This window comes from Mchenga conophoros, linkage group LG15, assembly GCF_057382185.1.
Source record: "Mchenga conophoros isolate Kocher_MC1m ecotype Shallow Benthic linkage group LG15, M_conophoros_male_GT1.1, whole genome shotgun sequence".
Classification (NCBI taxonomy): Eukaryota; Metazoa; Chordata; class Actinopteri; order Cichliformes; family Cichlidae; genus Mchenga; species Mchenga conophoros.
Genome location: NC_140540.1, coordinates 397,870 through 418,405, shown reverse-complemented (window position 1 = coordinate 418,405; position 20,536 = coordinate 397,870). Strand labels below are relative to the sequence as shown.

General features: G+C 40.1%; 1 long non-coding RNA gene across 1 annotated transcript; it reads left to right on the top strand.

Moving 5' to 3' along the window:
- The first annotated feature begins 4,697 nt into the window (after window positions 1-4,697).
- On the top strand, window positions 4,698-19,888 carry LOC146557413 (uncharacterized). Its single transcript, XR_014888749.1, has 3 exons — window positions 4,698-5,102; window positions 6,391-6,491; window positions 19,565-19,888. It is a non-coding gene; the product is annotated as an uncharacterized LOC146557413 (long non-coding RNA).
- The last annotated feature ends 648 nt before the right edge of the window (window positions 19,889-20,536 follow it).

Sequence of the window (20,536 nt, the reverse complement as noted above, 5' to 3'; positions counted from 1 at the left end):
TTACAAAAACACAAGTAGAAGCTTTCTTTTACTGGATAAAGATTTAATCAGATATTGAGATCAGCAGAAAGGGCATTCAATAATAACCCGTACAAAACATTTTTATATAGCTGCTTTTGTTTAATGAATTGCTTGTTGGCCTGTTTAGTGATTTATTGACTCTTGTTGTTCCTTAATTAATCATTAGTTCTTTGAAATGTCAGCAAATGGTAAAAAGAAAATGTTGATTTTTGTCCTGCAGTTCCTCTATTTGCCTGAAGAGACACAACAACAATATAACACATAAAAAGAGGAAACAGGGCACTTTTGACAGTTTTGGTTACTCTTGATTGGATGCCGAGGGAATTGGTGCATGCCAATTGAGAAACACAGAGCAGAGGTAAACTCAAACTGAACTACACATGAGGAAATTCAGTCTATGACCAGTTTCTTTTGGTCATACCCTCTTGTTGAGGGTATGACCAAAAGTGAGCGACACTCACTGAAACAATTTTTAAAAAGCCAGTGTTTTCAACATATTTTGCGGCAGGATGTTTTCCTGATCACATCCCCAGGCTGTGTGTGTGTGTGTGTGCGTGTTTGTGTGTTCGCTTCATGATATCGTACATGTGGGATGGCTGCCTTCCTTCAGAGAGAAAGCAATAAGAGCAGTTTAAAAAGCACAACCTTAAATCCTTTCCTCTCTTTTACAGAGAGGAAGATTTGGTTGCCAGGCAACATTCAGACAGAGTTTTCAATTAAGCCACTTTGACTTAGATGGTCTGCACTGTCTCTGGGTCCAAACCATCTTAACTAACAGCAAGCCGGCCCTTCTGCTTGTTTGCTCGGCAGCTTTCTGCAAAGAGATGAAAGACAAAATGTGTACAAGGGCCACTTTCGCACTAATTATCCAAAAATGGTTCTTTAAACCCCCCCCCTCTGAAAAAAACCCAGAGTGATTTCATAAGGTGATGTCATGCAGGCTGATTTAGCTCCACTTTGTGACCTGATGGTTAAGAACAATTGTATTGCCGTTTACTTTGAGTTTTGTTGAAACAAAAAATCCTTGTTATCATTTACAGGCCAATAATATCATTTTCTTTTTTTATTTTAGAGGTCTGCTAGAATTGTTTTACATGCTTAAATATAAAAAAAACTGAGCGGCACATCTTTTTTTCTCTGTCTGAAATATTCTGTCTTTGCCCTTGTCCTGTCAAGCCTTTTCTAAGCCTAGTCTGCTCTGATCTAATATTTATTAATGCAATTTGCACTTCTGTCTTCCACAATGTCAGTCTTCAGTCTTACTTTTACTACTTTTAACTAACTTCCTTTTTACTTTTCTTGGTTTTTATCACTGTTGTAGATATATAAATTCCTGCACTACTTCATAGTATAAGCCCCTTTTATTTCAACTGTGCTGTTTATTGTAGACTGTACTATTTATTGTATTTTTGAATGTTCTAGATCAGAATCAGACCTAGAAGTAGAGAGACTACAGTTGCTATGCCATACAACGCAATCGTATTCGTATCGAAATTCTCAAAGTTGAGGCACAATTTCTAAATTATTTTCCCTTTAAAACAAGTTGGACTAAACTCTGTACACACGATCAAAACTAATGGTGACATTAGCTACATTAGCCGTGCAAAGTACTGCCTCAGTTCCAAAAAAAGTTGGGTGATGTGTAATGAAAAAAACACTTATGTAATATGAACACAACATTCATATATTTATAATCATTCTCTCCCCCCTTACTTGCACACTTGGCTTACATTACCCTGTGACAGGTTAGCTAGTAGCGGTATGCTAGAGGAAAGAAGGCACACCACAGGTCAAGTGGAGAGAGCACTGAGACTCTCATCCACTGGGTGTAAAAGGTTTGGTGCATGCTGATGAGCTCTCTGGCCCTCTGTTATATTCATTATTCTCTTTTTTATTTCTTCATTTGTAGCCCCAAACTCAATACTGTCTGAGGAGTTTTGCAGTCACTAAACTTCTTCTTTATGTCCTGTCTGTGGTTTTTAAAAATTTCTCATGAACATTTTTGTAACCACACACAAATGCCATCACAGTGGTAGACATGCACCACATTTCTCCATAAAACCACAAAAGTTTTATGCAACGTGCCATTTCACAGCATTTTACTGTAAAAACATGTAAATGTCAAAATGGACGCTACAGTGCTACAAGCCTGACTGCTCATCACTGCCTTTACTACCTGTTGAAGTTCAGGCTCTAGGTCCTGGGCTGGGGTTGGCACCCAGCTTTAACATCATTTTGGGTTCTTGGCTAGCTTATGGCTTTTTGTGCAGATGCTTACAAAGAGCTAATGTTGTGCTAGCAGTGCAATGTAGTTATTTCTGGCTTGGGGGCAGTTTGTGCCATGTGGTCTTGTCTTTTTGTGCAATAAAAATAAACCCAGTGCACATGTGTCCACTTCTGAAAAGCGGTAGATTGCCCCACTATTTTGTAAAATCAGCCGATTGCAGCACAATTGCACAAAAAGAAGAAAAATATTGTTTGTTTGAACCTTTGTAACGCAAGTGATAGCATAATTGTAAATGTAATGTAATCACTGTGGCATGGTATGCTGCTACATCACTGAGAAATGGAATGTGATTAAATGGAATGTGTTGCTCCCAACACTGCAAATGATAAACCACATTGTAAACATTGTATCACATTGTATTTCTAAATAAATAGGTTAGCTTACGTGTGTGTAGTCTTCAGTCACTTTGCTACTCCTTAAGAAACAGAGAGCTAGCTGCTGGTATGTCATTTTTTCATATGAAACCAATTTGGCAAACTCAAGAAGAAGAATGCAGTTTTTAAATTACAGATTATGTTGAGTAACAACACCAGGTATAAAAGAAATTCTAGATGTAAAAGTAAAATTATTCAGTACAGATATTGAGGTTACAACTGGATTTGAAATAAAAACCAAACAAAACCCCCTTTCAGCAATTAAAACTCTGTTCTATAACAACCTGTTTTACCAGGTAAATTCCCTGTCAGGTATTTGTTGAGACTTTGCCCCAATATTTTTTCTTTCTGTAGCACTGTCCAAGATAAATATCACAAAGTGCTTTACAACAAAAACATTACTGAAAAAGAGGTGTCACTGGGTCCATAGTAGGACAGTGTGCAAAACCATTCAACATGAGCAACCAAAATAAACGCTGAATTAAATTAGAATATTTAGAAAAACTGTCAAGGGGTCCTAGGGCTTTCATTACCTTAGACATAATCCTGTTCAGGGTAAAACAGGGATTCAAATGAGTGGAAATTCTTCACAGTCCCATACAGATTCAACCAGCTCTTGATGAAAATATCCGGTTATTGAGTTGCTAAAAGCTAAAACTGGCTACCTGCTGCTGCCTAATGAGAGCTCCATGGTTAATGATGCAACAGTTCTCTGTGGATTCTTTGCTATGAGCGAACCTTGTGATTTACACATAATAATAAGATCAATATAAAACATACTGACTCGAGCTGGTTTAGGCATAGCCTTGTCCATGCTATCAGACAACACCTTGTTGTCAACATAGCTACAGATGACTAAATACAAAGGACTAAATGACCAAAAATACGAATAGAGTTCAGATAAATATATACTGTAGTGCGTGTATTTATATATACCTTCCTGTGTATTGAGGCCAAAAGAAGAATAAATGTGGAGGAAACGAAAAGCCTAACATAGCTGGGTGAATGCTAGCTGCGTTAAAGGCTTCGTAGGTGTTATGATCACCTGTAAAATACATTGATAAGTTATACCTATGTTTAGGGCTTATGGCACATGGCGCACTGTGTTGAGTGGGACTTGATTATTGGTGTTTGCATTCAGGTGAGATAAGCTTCTTCTTGTTTGTTGTTGCTGCCGCTACCACTGTTGAACCAACATTTCTCTCTCTGCCTTTGAATCATCCTGCTTCTTGTGTCTATGTAGATTCAAGAGAAATATCGAGCTCTTCAGGAAATTTACTGTAGCTGGCCACATGCCAAAACACACAACCCCCTCCCCTCGCATATTAATGATGAGCGATAGTGTCATCCCCAGAGTGCGGTGTCTTCATGTGCCCCCATATGAAAATTGACACCCCCTGCCTTAGTGCTGATACTCGTGGGAAGAATAAAAATAATCAGTAAGCTCACCCACTCACTCTCCTCGAGAAAGGAAACTTGCTATTCTTTGCTAGACTTGTGCTCTTTCCTTCCTTTTCCCCCTTTATTTATTTATTTATTTTAAAGAAGGGAAAAAACTTCCATCGTTGTGTCTATTTTCTCTCTCTGCATCTGTTGTTAGAATTGTCAGTGTACAGTATATCCAAATGTGCCCTTTCTCTTCTTCTTCTTTTTTTTTCTTCTTCCTGCTCTTATTTGCTCAGCTGGTCACATAATATCCACCTCCTCTCTGCTGATTCATATTCTCTATACTTGAATTCATGACCCCACATTTCCATTTTCTCGCTGTCAATCTGTCTGTGTCTGTTCCTTACTGTAGCTCTGTTTTGTGTTGATTCTGTATATTTATTGCTATTTCTACAGAACTGCAGTCATCTACTGTAAGTGGCTTACTGTTTCCTGAGTTACATTTGCAGTGCATACATACTGAGAGCGTACGGTTAAAATTAAATGCTCCTTGGTGAAACTGATCCCTGTGATTTTTATCTGTAGGGTACATAATGAGCTAATATTTTAAATGAAATGTGTGTAAGGAGGAAGTCTTGCACTGTAAAGAGTTTTGTTGGAGGGGAGGAATGGGCTGAATCTCTGTTACCAGACCATAAAATTTACGTCACTGTGGATGTTTCGTTTTCCTTCCTAACAATTACCCAGGAACACATGTCATGACATTTAAATCAGGTGTCATGACCCTCGAGCTTTCAAATGCTGAGGCACTTGTTCTTTTTTGCCATTTTTTTTTTCTTCTCTCATGCAGACACAGAACACACCAGCTTTCTCTGCACAAACAGAAACATGCGCTATTGCTTTGATGATCTCTTTGCTGGAACTGTACGTTCCTTGACTGAGAGCCTTTCAGGTTCGGGCGTCCTGGTGTGGAGTGTTACTGTCAGCATGAGAGTGGAGCGGCTGTCATCCAGCTACAGTTTCTCATCAATGAGGTAGGTTACAAAAACAGAGAAATGACTCCCATTTTTACTTGTGGTTACTTCTAATACACGCTTGATGACTGATTGCAGCTACTAGGCTGATTTTGCTATTTCAAACAACTGCTGTTTAGTCTTGAAATTTAGCAATCAACAGCCATGTCACGATTTTCTCCAACCTTCTTTGTTTCGTCATTGATCTTATCAGGTAATATTGAGCTTTTTCCAGTTTAGAACAATATGGCTGCTTGTGTTTGAACTATACTGATGCGTTGAAAGTTTATTGTGCCGAATTGATTTAAAAAACAATATAACATGAAGTTGTTTTACATCTTGTGGCAGTTTAACTGTTTTTTGGCTTGTTCCTTGTAATAACACAGTCACAGCACAACTTACCCAAACATTATTCTGCACCAGAAAACCTCTTATATAATTTTAAGCTACAATACTGTGCAAAAGTAGCTCGGTTAAAATCATTGTACAGTGCTTCAACAATGTTGATGTCTGGTCTCTGATGTCTTTTCTATAAAGGTACATTTTTACTGCATTGACAGTGTGTTTGAGATCATATTTTGCACGATGGTTCAAAATTTTACGGCACTTTTCTTGTTGTTGTTCAGTTTTCTCAAATCATTGCACAGCATGCTGAGATATGTCAACGGTTCTTTGATTAAAAAATACTATTTATGCCTGACTAACTGTGCTATCCTAGCTATTTTTTAAAGAATAAGCTAAAGAAATTAGAAATTATGAGGGTTTTTTTTTTTTCAGAGTTGTCAGCCAGCCTGGACTGAAAGGCTGGCTCCTTGGAAGCAAAATATAAAGAAATGAAGGAGCAGCTCAAGACTTTTGCACAGTACTGTACAGGCCAGACACAAACATTTTTGACTATCTTTTCAGACTTTTATCACTTACGACCAGTGCAGTATTTCATACTTAGTGTTTCCGGTATGTGTGCTTGTGTGTGTTAGCATCTGTGTGGCTGTGACTCAGCAGCTCAAACGAACCCTTAGGGAGATCGAGATGATTTTTTTGTGCCTCCCACACACACACACAGACATACACTTATATACATCTTATGAATCATCATCGTTACCTGGGAGAAAGCTGCCTGATTTAAACTCAGTTCCCTGAGTTTCTAGGGAATGCAGTCTGACTAATACATGTCATGCTCGCAGACAAAATGTGCAGACGTGTTCATGGAAGCTTCAGTAGTATGTAGTTAATGACACTACCATGTTTGTGTGAATGCTTTTCCTTTGTCACCTTCAAAAAAGGAAACTCAATGCCTCTGTTATGACAGGGGGCGCTGGTGAGCGCTTTGGCAGATGACAGCGTCCACCTATGGAACCTGAGACAGAAGAGACCAGCCATCCTCCACTCCCTCAAGTTCAACAGAGAGAGGTAAGTGGGTCGCGCATAAAAGCTGCAGCTGGTCAGAAACACCGCATACTTAATTGAGTCCACTTGCTTTCCAGTTTTTCTCTCAGTTGTTTCTCTGCATGCTCAGTTAGACCCCACACCTGGTCTGATGCAACATGAACCGTGATTTTCTGAGTAGGGTTAGTGTCAGTTTGCCGCCTGTTTCAGCTGTTAGTTTTTGCAGTCATACAGTGTGCAAACAGATGGTATTTCATTTGGCACATTTGTCTGTGCGCTTGCAAAACTGTGCACAGAGCACTGGAAGTGACAGAGAGTCTGATACTCTCGATTTCTCTCTCTGCTGGTCTCCAACTAAACACTTGGTATTTGGGTCACTTGCTTTGCCTTTGAGGTTTTTCCCATCACTGGGGCACAGGTGTGAAACCTACCCAAACACCTGAAGGTTTATACCAGTTTACACCACGCAGAGACACAAACATGTCATGAATAAAAACAGAAGTAATGTGAGTGATTTTTTTTTTCAAGTAGTTGATCAGGTATGGTGATGTAAACCTTTTCTCCACTGGACAAATCTACCCTATTGTTACCCTGAAGAAGAAAAGCAGTCTATACATATTTGTTCGGCCACTTTGCATGTTTCAATCGACTTTAAGTTATTACCGTATTTTCCACACTATAAGGCGCACTTAAAATACAAATTTTCTCAAAAATCCACAGTTCCCCTTATAATCCAGGGCGCCTTATGTTTGAATTCTGGTTGTGCTTACTGACCTCGAACTGATTTTATGTGCTACACGGTGCTCAAAAATCAAAAATGCTTTAGTACGACTTTGGTAAGCGACGAAGCTGCACCGCTTAATGGATTGTCTGAGCATTACAGCTACCGTAGTCAGGAGCCTCAACGAGTAATCTGGGTCCAAAACTCAGTCTTCTTCAGGTCCCAAATCCACATATGGATATGTGGACCATATTATTGCTCGCTAGTATACCACTTCCTAACATTAGATTGTGATGTAAATTTCTGAAGAATCAACACTGTTTTTTGCCTATAATTGTATTGTGTTATGATAATTAAGGTGCCAGGATAGACATCTTCTCAGGGTTGCATCTAAAGGACAGAGGGAATGGTGCACATACTGGCAAAATTCTAAGTCATACTGTCTGAATACTGCATTTTTTTTTTATGCAGTTTAAGTTCTGAGACACAAGTACAGAATCACCTCACCTCCAGGAAGTTAGTGTACACCCATCAGAGCCAATCATATCACTGGTCCACGATCTGTCACTGTGGAAAGCGGTGAAAGGGTTAAACCTCAGAACAAATGATCTGAGATGGCGATGATGTGATGGACAGGTGGCCAGCAGCAGCTTTTAGGGCGGATTGTGTTCTTGTGGAGGCGCTTGACTGCCTCTGACATTTAGTAAACATTGCCGCCCAGCCGAATGACCTCAAGACACAGCATCAAAGAAGAGCAGAGTTACTGCTAAGAGACGTCAAGACGGGAAAAAGAAGCTGCAAAGTCACTTGACACGTTTGAAATGGGAAAATAAGAGAAGACCGTTAAACTAATGCAATGGAAGCAACTGAAAAAATCTTAGGAAGAAGCTTAGAACAGTTAACGAATTTGAGATGGAAATAGAATAAGAAAAGAAAGCTAGAGATTACCAAAGAAGGTTATAAGGTAGGAGCAGGAGAATGGAGCATCCATTTAATTCATTCATGTTCTCAGCCCCATTCAGTTGAAATCAATACACAACATGTAACAAGTTGGAGAAAATTCAGATAACTGAGCTTCATGAAGAAGTCTTTCCAGTCAGACTCATTGGGAAAATCAGACTGACTATCTCTTCTGCCCTTCACAGGCACAATCTTGCTTGAGGTTTGAATTAACTTTTTATTTGCCCTGTGTATCCACAATATGAGTTTGCATTTTTTCTCAGGTATGAATAGATTTTTTTTACTTTCTAAAGACATACAACTTAGCTGAGGTGTTAATGATGGTAAAACCCTGCGGCAGACTGCTGACCTGCTCAGGATGTACATCGCCTGTCAACCGCTAGGATAGGCTTCAACTGCACCTTGATTCTGAATTAAATGAACAGAAGAAAATGGTTGGTTGTAGGTGTTAAAGTCCACTGTGTCATCTGACACAGCAGACAATATCCTCACCCCCAACTATTTTGCAGTGAGGGATTGACCCTGGTTCTGCTGGAGGTTTCTTCCTGTTAAAAGTAAATTTTCGCTTCCCACTGTCACCTTGCTCATTGGGGGTTATCTGAATGTCGGGGTTTTCTCATACTATTGTGGGGTCTTGACGTTACTTCACTGTTATTGTGATTTGGCGCTATATAAATAAAACTGAAACAAATTGAGTCAGCTGTCTTTAGCTGGGCTATACTCATCCAACTTATACTGTAGATAAAAATTGGTGCTTCTCTATAGACAAGTGGTAATACTATAGAAACCTTAATGTAGCTGTGTACATTACAGGCCTATCCGGTTGTTCAGTGATGACGCGACGAATCCTACTTCCGGGTCTAAAGTAGTCTGCGTTTAATATGGCTTTTGTGTTGTTAACATGTTTAATGTTATGTATTTTCTTCTATTTGATCTCAAAAAACTCCTAAAACAGTCAGTGATCCCTGTTGACCTCCTCAGCTTTTATTACCACTAATCATTTATTCAGTTCAGCTCAGTTTTTAAAACCTTAGGATGTAACTACAGCCCAGCCCATGCAGCAGTATATGAATGACTAACCTCGTATTGTGGATGGATTATCTCAGTTGTTCTCCTGGCTGAAGTTTGGTCCTTTTACAGCATCCTGCCATGCAATTACATTTGTTCCTGACCACCGAGAACACTCACGTTAACTTTTATCGAGTGGAAAAAAAGTTAGCTTGTTTATATTATGCTAACATAGCTGTGTCGCTAGCGGTCACGTAGCACATAATTATATACCAGCTAGCCCAACTTCAGTAACCTTACAAACGTCACTGCTGTTTAGTTTTCCGTCTTCATTTATGCTGGAAGTGATAACAGAGCTGTACGTTTTAATTTGTTTCCAAAACCCCGCAGTCAGGACATGCTATATTGTATTTAGATAGAAGCTAGCGAGCTAACTCCCTGCTAACTTCTAACTCTGTTAAATGTCATAAATTCCGTTTTCATGGATGTGTGGATGTTAAACTCAATTGTTACACCTGGTAGAGCAGAACGCTGATCATTTTATTAAAGATGAAAGACTTTAGACAGTTTTTCAACTCTCAGTGATGCCATAGTGATAGTTTGATATATGGACCTGCAGCGAAGTTTAGACCCAGACACGGCTAGTGACGTCTGACTGAACAATCGGATAGAAATGTGCATCAGTTGATTTGGTCTTACATATAAAATACCAGATAAGGTGAAGTTGATAAGGCTTTTTGGATGACTTCTTTGGACTAAACATACAATGATAGGTGTGTAGAAGCTAATGGGTTTAAACTTTAACAGTATTAGAAATCAGCTTACTATTATATGCTGATACCTCCCATAGGTATTTTTATTAAAACAACTGATCTTTGGAATTACTTAGATTTTGTAGGACCTCATGCACACTCAGCTTTTCTGTCACACCGTTAAAAAGAAGCTACAGATATCTGTAATCCTTGCTTTGTTTATGTTTGTGTGTGTGCGTTTTTTTAAGTGTGCACCCCGATCATACTTTCTGTAGCTGTCAAAAGAAAGAAATACCATGAGGTCATGTTTCCCAATAGATATCACACCTTGAAGTGTCATCTGAAGTTAAGAGTGAGTGTTCTAGTAAAGCCAGAAAACTTTCAATTATTTGTAAGGCCAAGATGTCGGTCACCCACTGCAATCCAATCCCATCTTTTTTTCCTTCTTGCCCTCTCTGACACTTTGTTCAAAGCTTGAATTGAACTTGCCAGAGGACAGAGCAGCTGTGAACTCCATCAAGAAAAGCACTGACTCACCCATCCAGAACTGTGACAGCAGCTTCTTAACAGGGTGAAAAATACTCCACTATAGTAATAAAAATTATAATAATAATGTTAAGTCATAGTAAAGTTAAGACAACATTCAAAACAAATATTATGACAGCTTGTGGTTGTAGATGGACTTAACTTGGCGTAATGAACAAAATTCCTTTGGCTCTGCGCTTCACTGCAGTCAGTGGTTATTGCTTAATCTCTTGGTGATGACAAATCTGTGACACGTCTGGAAAGTTCCAGCGTTTACCACAAAGCCACAAATTGTTTCTTTCTTTCCGTGATTATCGAAACACGATAAAGCGCGTTAATTAATGAGAGGGATAGAGGTGCCAGTAGACAGATTATTTAACTTTGGAGAGAGCTGGGCTTGCTGTTTCTTCCTGCTAAGCTAAATGCCTCTTGGCTCAGGCTCTGTATTTAATGCACAGACATGAGGGTGCTATTGATTTAGCCAGCTGCAGTATCTCTCAGTAAGAAAGCAATTACTGCAAACGTGTCGCCCAAAATGTTGCACTATTCCTTTAATGGATGTTTTGGTTTTGGACGGTACTCGCTTTCGACTGCTTTCTCGCCAGCAGATCAGTCTTTATGACTGCTATCTTTAAAACGGTAACTTCACTTTTACTATTGATAAGGCTGTAAAATGTGGAGAAGCTAAAGAAAGCGAACTATATTTGGTGATTAATGGCCAAAAAATGTAGTTTGGTTAGTAGGCATGCTGGGAAATTTTGTTTCTCCGTGTATGCCAAGTTGCTTGATACCTGGGGTCAGAGTGTGGGCTCTTCCATGATAGAAATATCACTGTTGAGCCACCACAGCCCACTTCCTATCATCTTTAGGCCCGTTCAAGTGCTCTAAACAGATCTTTCATTCCTCCCTAATTGAGCCCTGATCAGAATTTGAGTTGATGATTGAGAGCAGTGTTGCAGAAAGCCCCTCGAGCATCAGTATCCATACACATTAGGCAACAGGGAGATGAGAGAAAGGAAGAGAGGATGAGCTGAGACACACTGGGCCTCAGCCAGAGAGCAGTGAGTCAGTCTGTGGGAAGGAGTGTGGGGGGAAAAAGAAATCCTGCCGAGTCATTCTGGCGTAGGATGCTCTCGTCACCTCCTGGCCTCACAGGAATGCATTGCAGATGTGGATGTTATCGTCAAAATAGGGTGATATGATACGAGATAATGGTGGGAGAGGTGGGAGTGTGTGCTTGCAAAAAAGTGACACCTAATATTTTATGTTCTCTGTGGTAAGATTAAGGAAAGTCTGTTTTATAAATACTACCTCATTGTATTCCTCTTATACTTCAGTGAAGCTGTCTGACAGTCAATCAAGGTGACTTAATAATAAGCCTAAAGTCACAGCCTGCTATCACAGATTTTTTTTGTACTTAGGAGTTTGCTGACATTGGGAGTGCGTCAATCAAATGTCTTAAAAATGCTTGAAAAATGAATTATTCAGTTCAGCAGACTTTGCTCAGAGATATTTGGCTGATTAAAGCTGCTGCAGGGCTGATGATTTCGATTTGATTCACTCCACAACTTTCTCCCCAGCTTCTAACCTTGCACACATGCATTGAAACATGCAAAGGTGCAAAAGTACGTGCATGTCTTTGAGCATTGGCACCTTAGATTAAAATCCGCCTAACCGCTTTGGGGTATTAGAAGCTTTCATTCTCATGGATAATTTGCTATGTTTAAAGACTGTTCAACTCTTACACGACTTTTTTTGGCTGCTGTAACTGCTTGACAATGGTGATGTCATTTTTATGGAGATTTCTTTTTGTTCGCTGTCTGTGTCTGAATCACTCTAATCCAAATAATCCAATTTAATCCAAATAATACCAAAGAAATCCAAACTATTGTAAAATTTCAGACTTTGAATAGCTTTTGAAAGAGAATATTGGCAAGAAACACAGTGAGTAAAATGAAACAATGATTAACTTTGTCTTCATCCTCTCCTCCCATTGTTTACAGATCAAACATATTTATAAACAATATACATTTATGTTCATGATCACCCCTGTTAATATACACTCACCCCTTCATTAGTTGCAGCTTGCTCGTGTTGGACCTTCTTTTGCCTTCAGAATGGCCTTAATTCTTCATGGCATTGATTCAACAATGCGCTAGAAACATTCCTCAGAGATTTTGCTCTATATTGAAATGATAGCATTACACAGTTGCTGCAAAGCTTCACATCCATGATGCAAATCTCCTGTTCCATCAAATCCCTAAAGTGCTCTTTTGGATCGAGATCTGACTGTGGATACCATTTGTGTATAGTCAACTAATTGTTATGTTCAAGAAACCACTTTGAGATGATTTGAGCTTTGTGACATGGTGCAGTATCCTGCTGGAAGCATCCATCAGAAGATGGATAATACTCAAGTAGGCTGTGGTGTTTAAATGATGCTCAGTTGGCACGAAGGTACTAAAATTTCCCCCACACACCATAACACCAATAGCAGCCTGACTCGTTGATATAAAGCAGGATGGATTCATGCTTTCCTGTTGATTACACCAAATTCTAACCCTCCCATTTGAATGTTGCAACAGAATTTGACACCTGTCAGACCAGGCAACGTTTTTCTAGTCTTCTGTTATCAGATTTTGATTAGTGCAGGTGAATTGTGGACTAATCCAGCACCTAGTGTGGTCTTCTGCTGTTGTAGCCCATCTGCTGCAGTTTCGATTATATGTATTATGTGCCCTTCTGTATACACTGGCTGTAACAAGTGGTTATTTGAATTACTGTTGGCCTCCTATCAGCCTGAAACAGTGTCTTTGGACCTCTGGTGTCAACAAAGAATTTTCACCCACAAAACTGCTGCTCACTGCATATTTTCTTTTTCTTCCTTTTATCATTCTCTGTAAACCTTATAGATGTTTATGCAGGGAAAAATTCAGCAGGTTGACTTGTCTGCATTTCTAAATGTTTTGAATCGCTGCCATGTGATTGGCTGATAAGGTATTTGCATTAAGGAGCAGTTGAAAAAGTGTAACCAGTGAAGTGGCCAGTGAGTGTATTTGCAAACAGGAATGTGAATTAATATAAAACCACACAGGACAGGTTCACTGGAAACAACTTTGTTTCATATTACTGTCTATTTAGCCATTCTGCACCCTGTGGTCTGTGCTGAAGGATAGCATGGTAAAATGTTGTTCAGAAAAAAGGAAAGTGTCACAAGATCAAGGCAGCGTAGATCAAAGTATTGTAACTGGTGATTTCTAATTACAGGCGCGAGCAGATTACTGGATGATCCTCACTGATAGGAACGCCACATAAAACCAGGCTTTATAAAAGATGACTTTCTGGAGTGTCCCCTCTCCACAATTAATTCACAGCGAACCGTACTGTCATACGTCTAGCTCACATTGCAGTTAGTGTCAGAGTTGTGTTGTGCAGCAGGTGTCTGTCATTTCTAAGGCAGTGTGCTTGGCTCCGAGCCTGCAACCAGCAGCTGTGTGGTGACCACTTGAAGCTGGAGGTTTCACCAGGAGACGCGTGCATGCACAACAAGTGTGAACACAGTGACACACACGTAATGACAACTGCACAAACAACTGAGTGCGTGTTTGCACACACGCACAGAGAAATGGACACACACATACACAGTAACACACTAACAAACTGCAAGGATAATTTGTATAATTATGCTTCACAGTTGGCCCTTATATTCTGGCAGTTGACTTGTATATGCTCATGGATCAAACCTATTTATACACAACATACATTTGCACACAATACATGTGCAATTACATTAATTCATATCAACAGCTGGGGAGCACGTAATAACCACACACACACCCATTTGCACTCACATATACAGACAGACAGTAAGCATAAATGCAGTAACAACTACAATATGTTTGCATTTTACAAAACCATCGCTCATGAAATCGACGCATGCTCACATGCAAGCCCTCATATGCATAGACGAGGCACATCTGCTTGTGCAGTGGACCGTCTGCTAGATAAAAGGATCCCACAAGTTATCATGAATATCCGTGTTGCTGTTACATTTCCTCTGGTTAAGTGCATCTGTACAAAGATGTGCATCTCTCTGATAATCTATCCACATGCGAGTTAGCCACTAAAAATCACGTTTTTAGTGGTTTCAACTATGGTTTCTGGTATCTGGTTCGTTTTTTCCCTAAGAGATTTTGAAGTGTGTATATAACACTATTCTTGAAGAAAGAGATATATGGAAACTGTTGAGATTGGTAAACACACAAAATCAAATCAGCAACCTTTAAGCCTTATCATGTCCCTGCTTTGCGTAGATGCATCTTACACATGGACGTGAAAAATCTGGGTTACATTTATTTTTTGAAGATTTCAAAAGGTCAGTCACTGCAAAATACTTTCCACAATATGCTAAAACTTGATTTTGATTTTGTCATGAACCTAGTATGATGAAAGCTAAGCTCTTCCACTTTATAATAGTACAAGACTGTCCAAAGGCCTTGATCCACACCTCACTCCTCTACACTTTGCTTCTGGGGAACCATTCATTCTTCAGTTTTTAAAATGTCCTTGGCTTTGTGAACCTTTGAGTTATGAACCATTCAAGCGCAAAAGAGCCATCTAGCCCAAGGGATGAACCACTGTTACGTCTACACATAACAGATAACCAATTTTTAATTGTAGACACAATGTTACTAGCATTTTGTTGCAAAACCACAAAGTTGTTCCATTTCTTTAGCTGAATTTACAAAAAATGCTAAACATAACACATTTTGACAAGCATAAAATATCATTTTTGCACCAAAAAAGTGATTCCCAAAGAGCTATTGGCTGGAAACCTGGTGTATCTAGGCATGATGCATGTGTCTCTAAAGAATTTGCGAACATTTCTTTGGAAGAAGTGGCAAGGCAGATGAACGGCATCTGAAAATCATGTCCTTGGGTTCTGACACAGGATCTGTTTCAGGTCTTTGCAGGTTGATTTATCTACACTTTGCCGAAAGCTCGTGAAAAATGATCTCAGGTGACTGTTAAGAAGGGGAAAAGGTGGCAAAATGCCAAATTACACAAGAACTGGACTGAAAATCAGTGGCAACAGGTCTTATGGATTGATAAATCTATGAAAGTTGTGGTTCAAATCATCAACAGTATAAGGAAAGAGGTACAAGAATGTATGTCCACAGCCATCTGTATAACATGGTGGAGGCTCTGTCATGGTTTAGGGTGAATTTCAGCCAGTGGTGGTGGGGGTCTTCACAAAATATGATGAAATAAAGAACACCAAAAAGTACCATCAGATTTTGATTCACCATGCAATACCATGTGGAAATCACTGGATTGGCAACAGTTTCATTTGTCAGCATGACAGTGATCCCAAACACATTGGGAACATTAAGAGCAAAACAAAAAGCAGTCAACATCCAAAAAGAGTTTTAAATGTCCTTTAAGAAGCCTAGAGAACTATTCCTGAAGACTACTTAAAGAAATCACAAGACAAATCGCTCAAGAAGGTTCAGCCTCTGTTGAAGAATAAACGTGGTCATACAAAATATGAGTTAAATGTTGTTTTATGTCTCTTTGCATGTGTTATTTTGGAGGCTTGGTATGTGATGCAGCCTGCTGCCTCTCCAAAAGTATGAATATATTTATTTGTTAAAGCAGAGCATGGAGGCAGAGAGGGGAAGAGCGTGTGTTATAGTAAGAGCTGCTGCTGATCTCAGTACAGCCCCGGAGCAACAGTGTGAGATCGACTCCCAGAGTGAATGAAAAGTTTTAAAATGCTTTAAGCTACCGAACAGCTTTGCGAAGTAAGTTTTGGAGGAGATGCAATTACTAATGTTCACTGGCAACATCCATATGCTGCACATGGAGACACAAATCCTGATAACTAGAGATCGAGTTACCCGTCATGCTTCAACAGGGTATTTTTTTTTGCATATGTATAACCAAGATCACAGTTTCTATTATTTAGTTGTATCTCTAATAGGGATGGGTACCGGTTCTGACATAAACGGTAGTAACCAGACCGAAAAGCAGCGCACATTTCGGTGCTTTATTTCGGTGCTTTTTTTCCTGAGATGTCATACACTTTAGATTCTAGCCAATCATTTTACGTTTCCGAGGATAGCAGGCGGGTCCAGGTACGTACGTTCTTTTAGAGCAGAGCTACAGATTAAAAATGCCCAAGGCGAAGCGGTCAAAGTCTGGCTGTACTTCACAGCAAAATATGCAAACTCAGCAGCCTGCAACAAGTGCTTTAAGCTGATACTGTGATACTGTCAAAGGAGGTAACACCTCGAATCCCATGAAACACCTGGCGACGCATAGCGTTTTTTTTAAAAGCTGAGAAATGCGCCGTATTTGATAGCTTGCTGCGAGACCTCACACCGAGCGCATCTACTGCGGGTGTGGTGCCTGTTATCGGACCCGGAGTTAGCAACATCCCCCAAAAACCCGAAGAGGAGAGTCCTGGCCCCTAGCCCTGCCAGTGTAGCAGAAATGATGACGGATGATGACGGCAGCAGCAGCAGCTGTTCTTCTCTGAGTGAGTAGCTTAATGTTGTTCGTGTGTAATTTACGCTGAGTAGGCTAACCGCATTATCAAATTAATGCATGTAAGGTGAACTAGCAAACATCATCATAGCTACATGCGGCTGTCTTCTTGTTTGATGGCAGATACTCCCTTCACCCTGGCCAAAAAGGCTAAAATGACCAAAGAAAAAGTGGGGAACAGTTAAACATGAGAGGTTTTTGGACAAAGTTTGTGTTTTTTCCATTGATTAAGCACTGCTTCCAGCCAAGAGTGATGCCATAAAAAAGGCTAACATTGTTATCTTTTTACAAAAAAACAGCTGAACATGAGAGGTTTTTGGACCAATTTTGTGTTCTCCATTCTTTAAGCACCGGTTTGAGCACCGTTTAAGCACGGGCACCGTTTCAAAAGTACCGGTTTGGCACCGATATCGGATAAAACCTAAACGATACCCATCCCTAATCTCTAAAATGCTTTTGCACATTAGTTATGCTCAATTGAATCAACATTGAATCATGCAGAAAATGGGATTGCATATTTTTCTAATTATAAGGAATTGTTTTAATATTGCGTATAGGGCTGCCGCACACGATTATTTTGATTGTCGACTAGTCACCGATTATTTTTGCGATTAGTCGACTAATCAGATCATGCATCCATTGGACGTAAAACGTACAGCTTATTGCATCAGCATGCGTCTGCACTTATATAACTATCATTAGCTTACAGCTTTAAGTATTTACGGTATGTGCTAACTAAAAATAAAGACAAGATGATAGTTTATTAAACTTTTAATAAAATTTGCAGATTGTCTCGGTGAAGTTTAATAAACTTCTTGCTATCTAGGACAGGACACTGGAGTAAATTCTCGACCATCTCACGCTTCTGATAATCAGTTTTCTGTTTGACATTTATTCAGCTGTGTGAAAACTGTAACTTTAATATCAGCCAAACCGATTTACTCAGGAACAAATAAAACACTGAAAAAAGCCAAACAGTAAAAGTTTTAAGTTATCTAAGTGACTTATATATCATGTTTAACCTGAGTAGCGAAAGACCGCGGTGGGTTTGAAAACAATTTGCCGGGAGTCCGGTGTTCTCACGGGCTCTAGTGAGCCTTGAACCCCGGCTAGCTATCGAGCTGGTGGGTAACAGATGTCTCTGAAAACGTCGAAGCACTTTTGCAAATATGTGATGTCTTGATAAACCGAGCAGATATTTGAAGTTTACACAGCTACATTCACCATTGTTTGAAACTCGAATTGGCTGAGCTATGAATTCTGGGATAGGTTGGGCCACAAAGGATACGCCCGACCCATCCTTCAAATCTGGGGAAAAGTAGGATGCATTTGTCGGCTGCATTTGCAGAAGGCTTCGAATTTGGAAAGCCTTCGTCACGTCGCTGTAACGTAATCGGCCTTCAAATGCGGCCTCCGAAGGATGCGGCCCCTGAACACAGCTACGATATAACTTTTCTTCTTCGTCGGGGTTTAACAGCAGCTGGCATCCTTGTACATGCATCTTCTGTTTCAGTCCGTTATTACACACTTAAATCCTACTACGTATTCCTGCGTCTTTCAGGATTTTACAAGGCTTTAAACGCCGTCGACGATTTTGATAGTCGACATAATTGTGACTGGTCGGCTAATCGTGGCAGCCCTAGTTGCGTATGGTTAATTTAATCCTTCATGATATAGTACAGAGCCTGATTTTAAGTTCAGTTTTTTTTAATTCATCCCTGCCAAGGTACCAAGATAAATGTAAACTATATTCTGTTTTATCTCAAAGCATTTTGTTGACACACTGCCTCCACTTAATCTGTCTTTGATAGCAGCAAATTGCCAGCAATTGTGCCAAGTGACTTTGCTGTTAAACTTGAGCAAACCCGTCAGCGCTGAGGAGGAAGTACGTTGCTGTACCATTGTTAGAAATACTGAACAAGAAGTGCAGCTTTATTTCTCCTCCTGCATGGATGGCTTTCTCAGCTGATGAAACTTATGGGCTTTGTCCTATAGATACAAGCTTCTCAGCACCACAGGTGTGGCTCAAACCACCATGCAGAATCAAAAGGATCGCTGGAGGAGCCGAATAACCTTGAAATATTAGCAAGCCGGATTAGCAAGGTTGTACATTACTATTCCTCAGATGGATTGAAAGTTGAATTGGAGAATGGATGAAAGAACAAAATGATGAAAAAGGGATGAGAAGATGAATGGATAAGGAGGGAAGGGTTTATAACCTCTCATTAAACTTGAGTCTGATTGATGGATAAAAGGAGGAGATGTGGGTGATAATGAAAAAAAAACCCGAAGAAAATGATGGCTGCCTCTTTGCCCTCATGTATCTTGTGGGTGTAGAGGAAAAGGGTCTGATTGAATGACTCAGAAATCTGTGGTTTGCCACTCTCATCTTGACTGCTTCGACCTGGTGGAGTGGTAAATAATCCTCTCATAGTTTTGCATAATTTGTCGTGTTAGAATAAGACTGAGTGATTTTCAAGAAGCTTCTTACTTTTGGCTTTCTGTCTTCCTCTGAGGTTTTGTCCACATTTTCTTTTCCTCCCTTTCCTCTGTTTCTAACACTCCTCTCCTTCTGTCCACAGAATAACTTTCTGCCACCTGCCCTTCCAGAGTAAATGGTTGTACATCGGCACAGAACGAGGGAACATCCACATTGTCAACGTGGAGTCCTTTATGCTCTCAGGCTACGTCATCATGTGGAACAAAGCCATTGAACTGTGAGTGGCCCTCGTGATTTTTTTTTTTTACCCTCTGATGCTCTCTTCCAGATTGTGTCCTGAAAGCTTTGCTTTTGTCTTATACTTAATAACCTTCATAGGTTTTGTCTCACATGGCGGGGTATCTTATCCAAAGAGAATCACCGATAAGTGGATCAATATATAGATTTTGTTAGAGTTGAACTCATATCAGCGACACTCCAATGAGGACCTTGGGGTCTTGTGACTCACCTTGAAAACAGAAGAACGCCGTTTGACGTTTTACCGGTCAAAAGGTTATTGTATTCCAAATGTAAGGAGATAAGAAAGAATCATTAGTCACTGTATCATTTCCACTCCCAGTATCAGATTCAAGCTAGTAAGGGACCTGTCTCTTTGCTGTTTGAATGGATCTGTCAGCTTGACAGGCTCCATTTTGGTTCCCTGCTGTATAGACTTAAATTATTCACTGGAGCATTTTGCTTCATGCTTTCCCCTCATCTCCAACTGTGCATGTGTGTCTGCGTGTGTGTGTGTGTGTGTGTGGAGACGGAGTGAAAAGAGTAGGAGGGAGAGAGGGGGTGGAACAGGTGTCTGCCGAGATCAGTGTATGGTACACACAGACGTCTCGTCTTGTCGACAGGGCTGCAGGGAGGAAAAGGCGAGAGTGAGCGTTGGGAGAGAGAGAGAGGGAGAGAAAGAAGAGGAGGGGAGAAGAGTGGAAAGGATGACACAGGGCTTTTGCCTGAGGGAAAGGACATGTAGAGATGAAGAGTGATATAGGAATGGAGTAGGACAGAAGGATAAATGCAGGTAAGAGAGGGCAGGGAATGATCGCCCAGAAGAATAAAGTTGCAC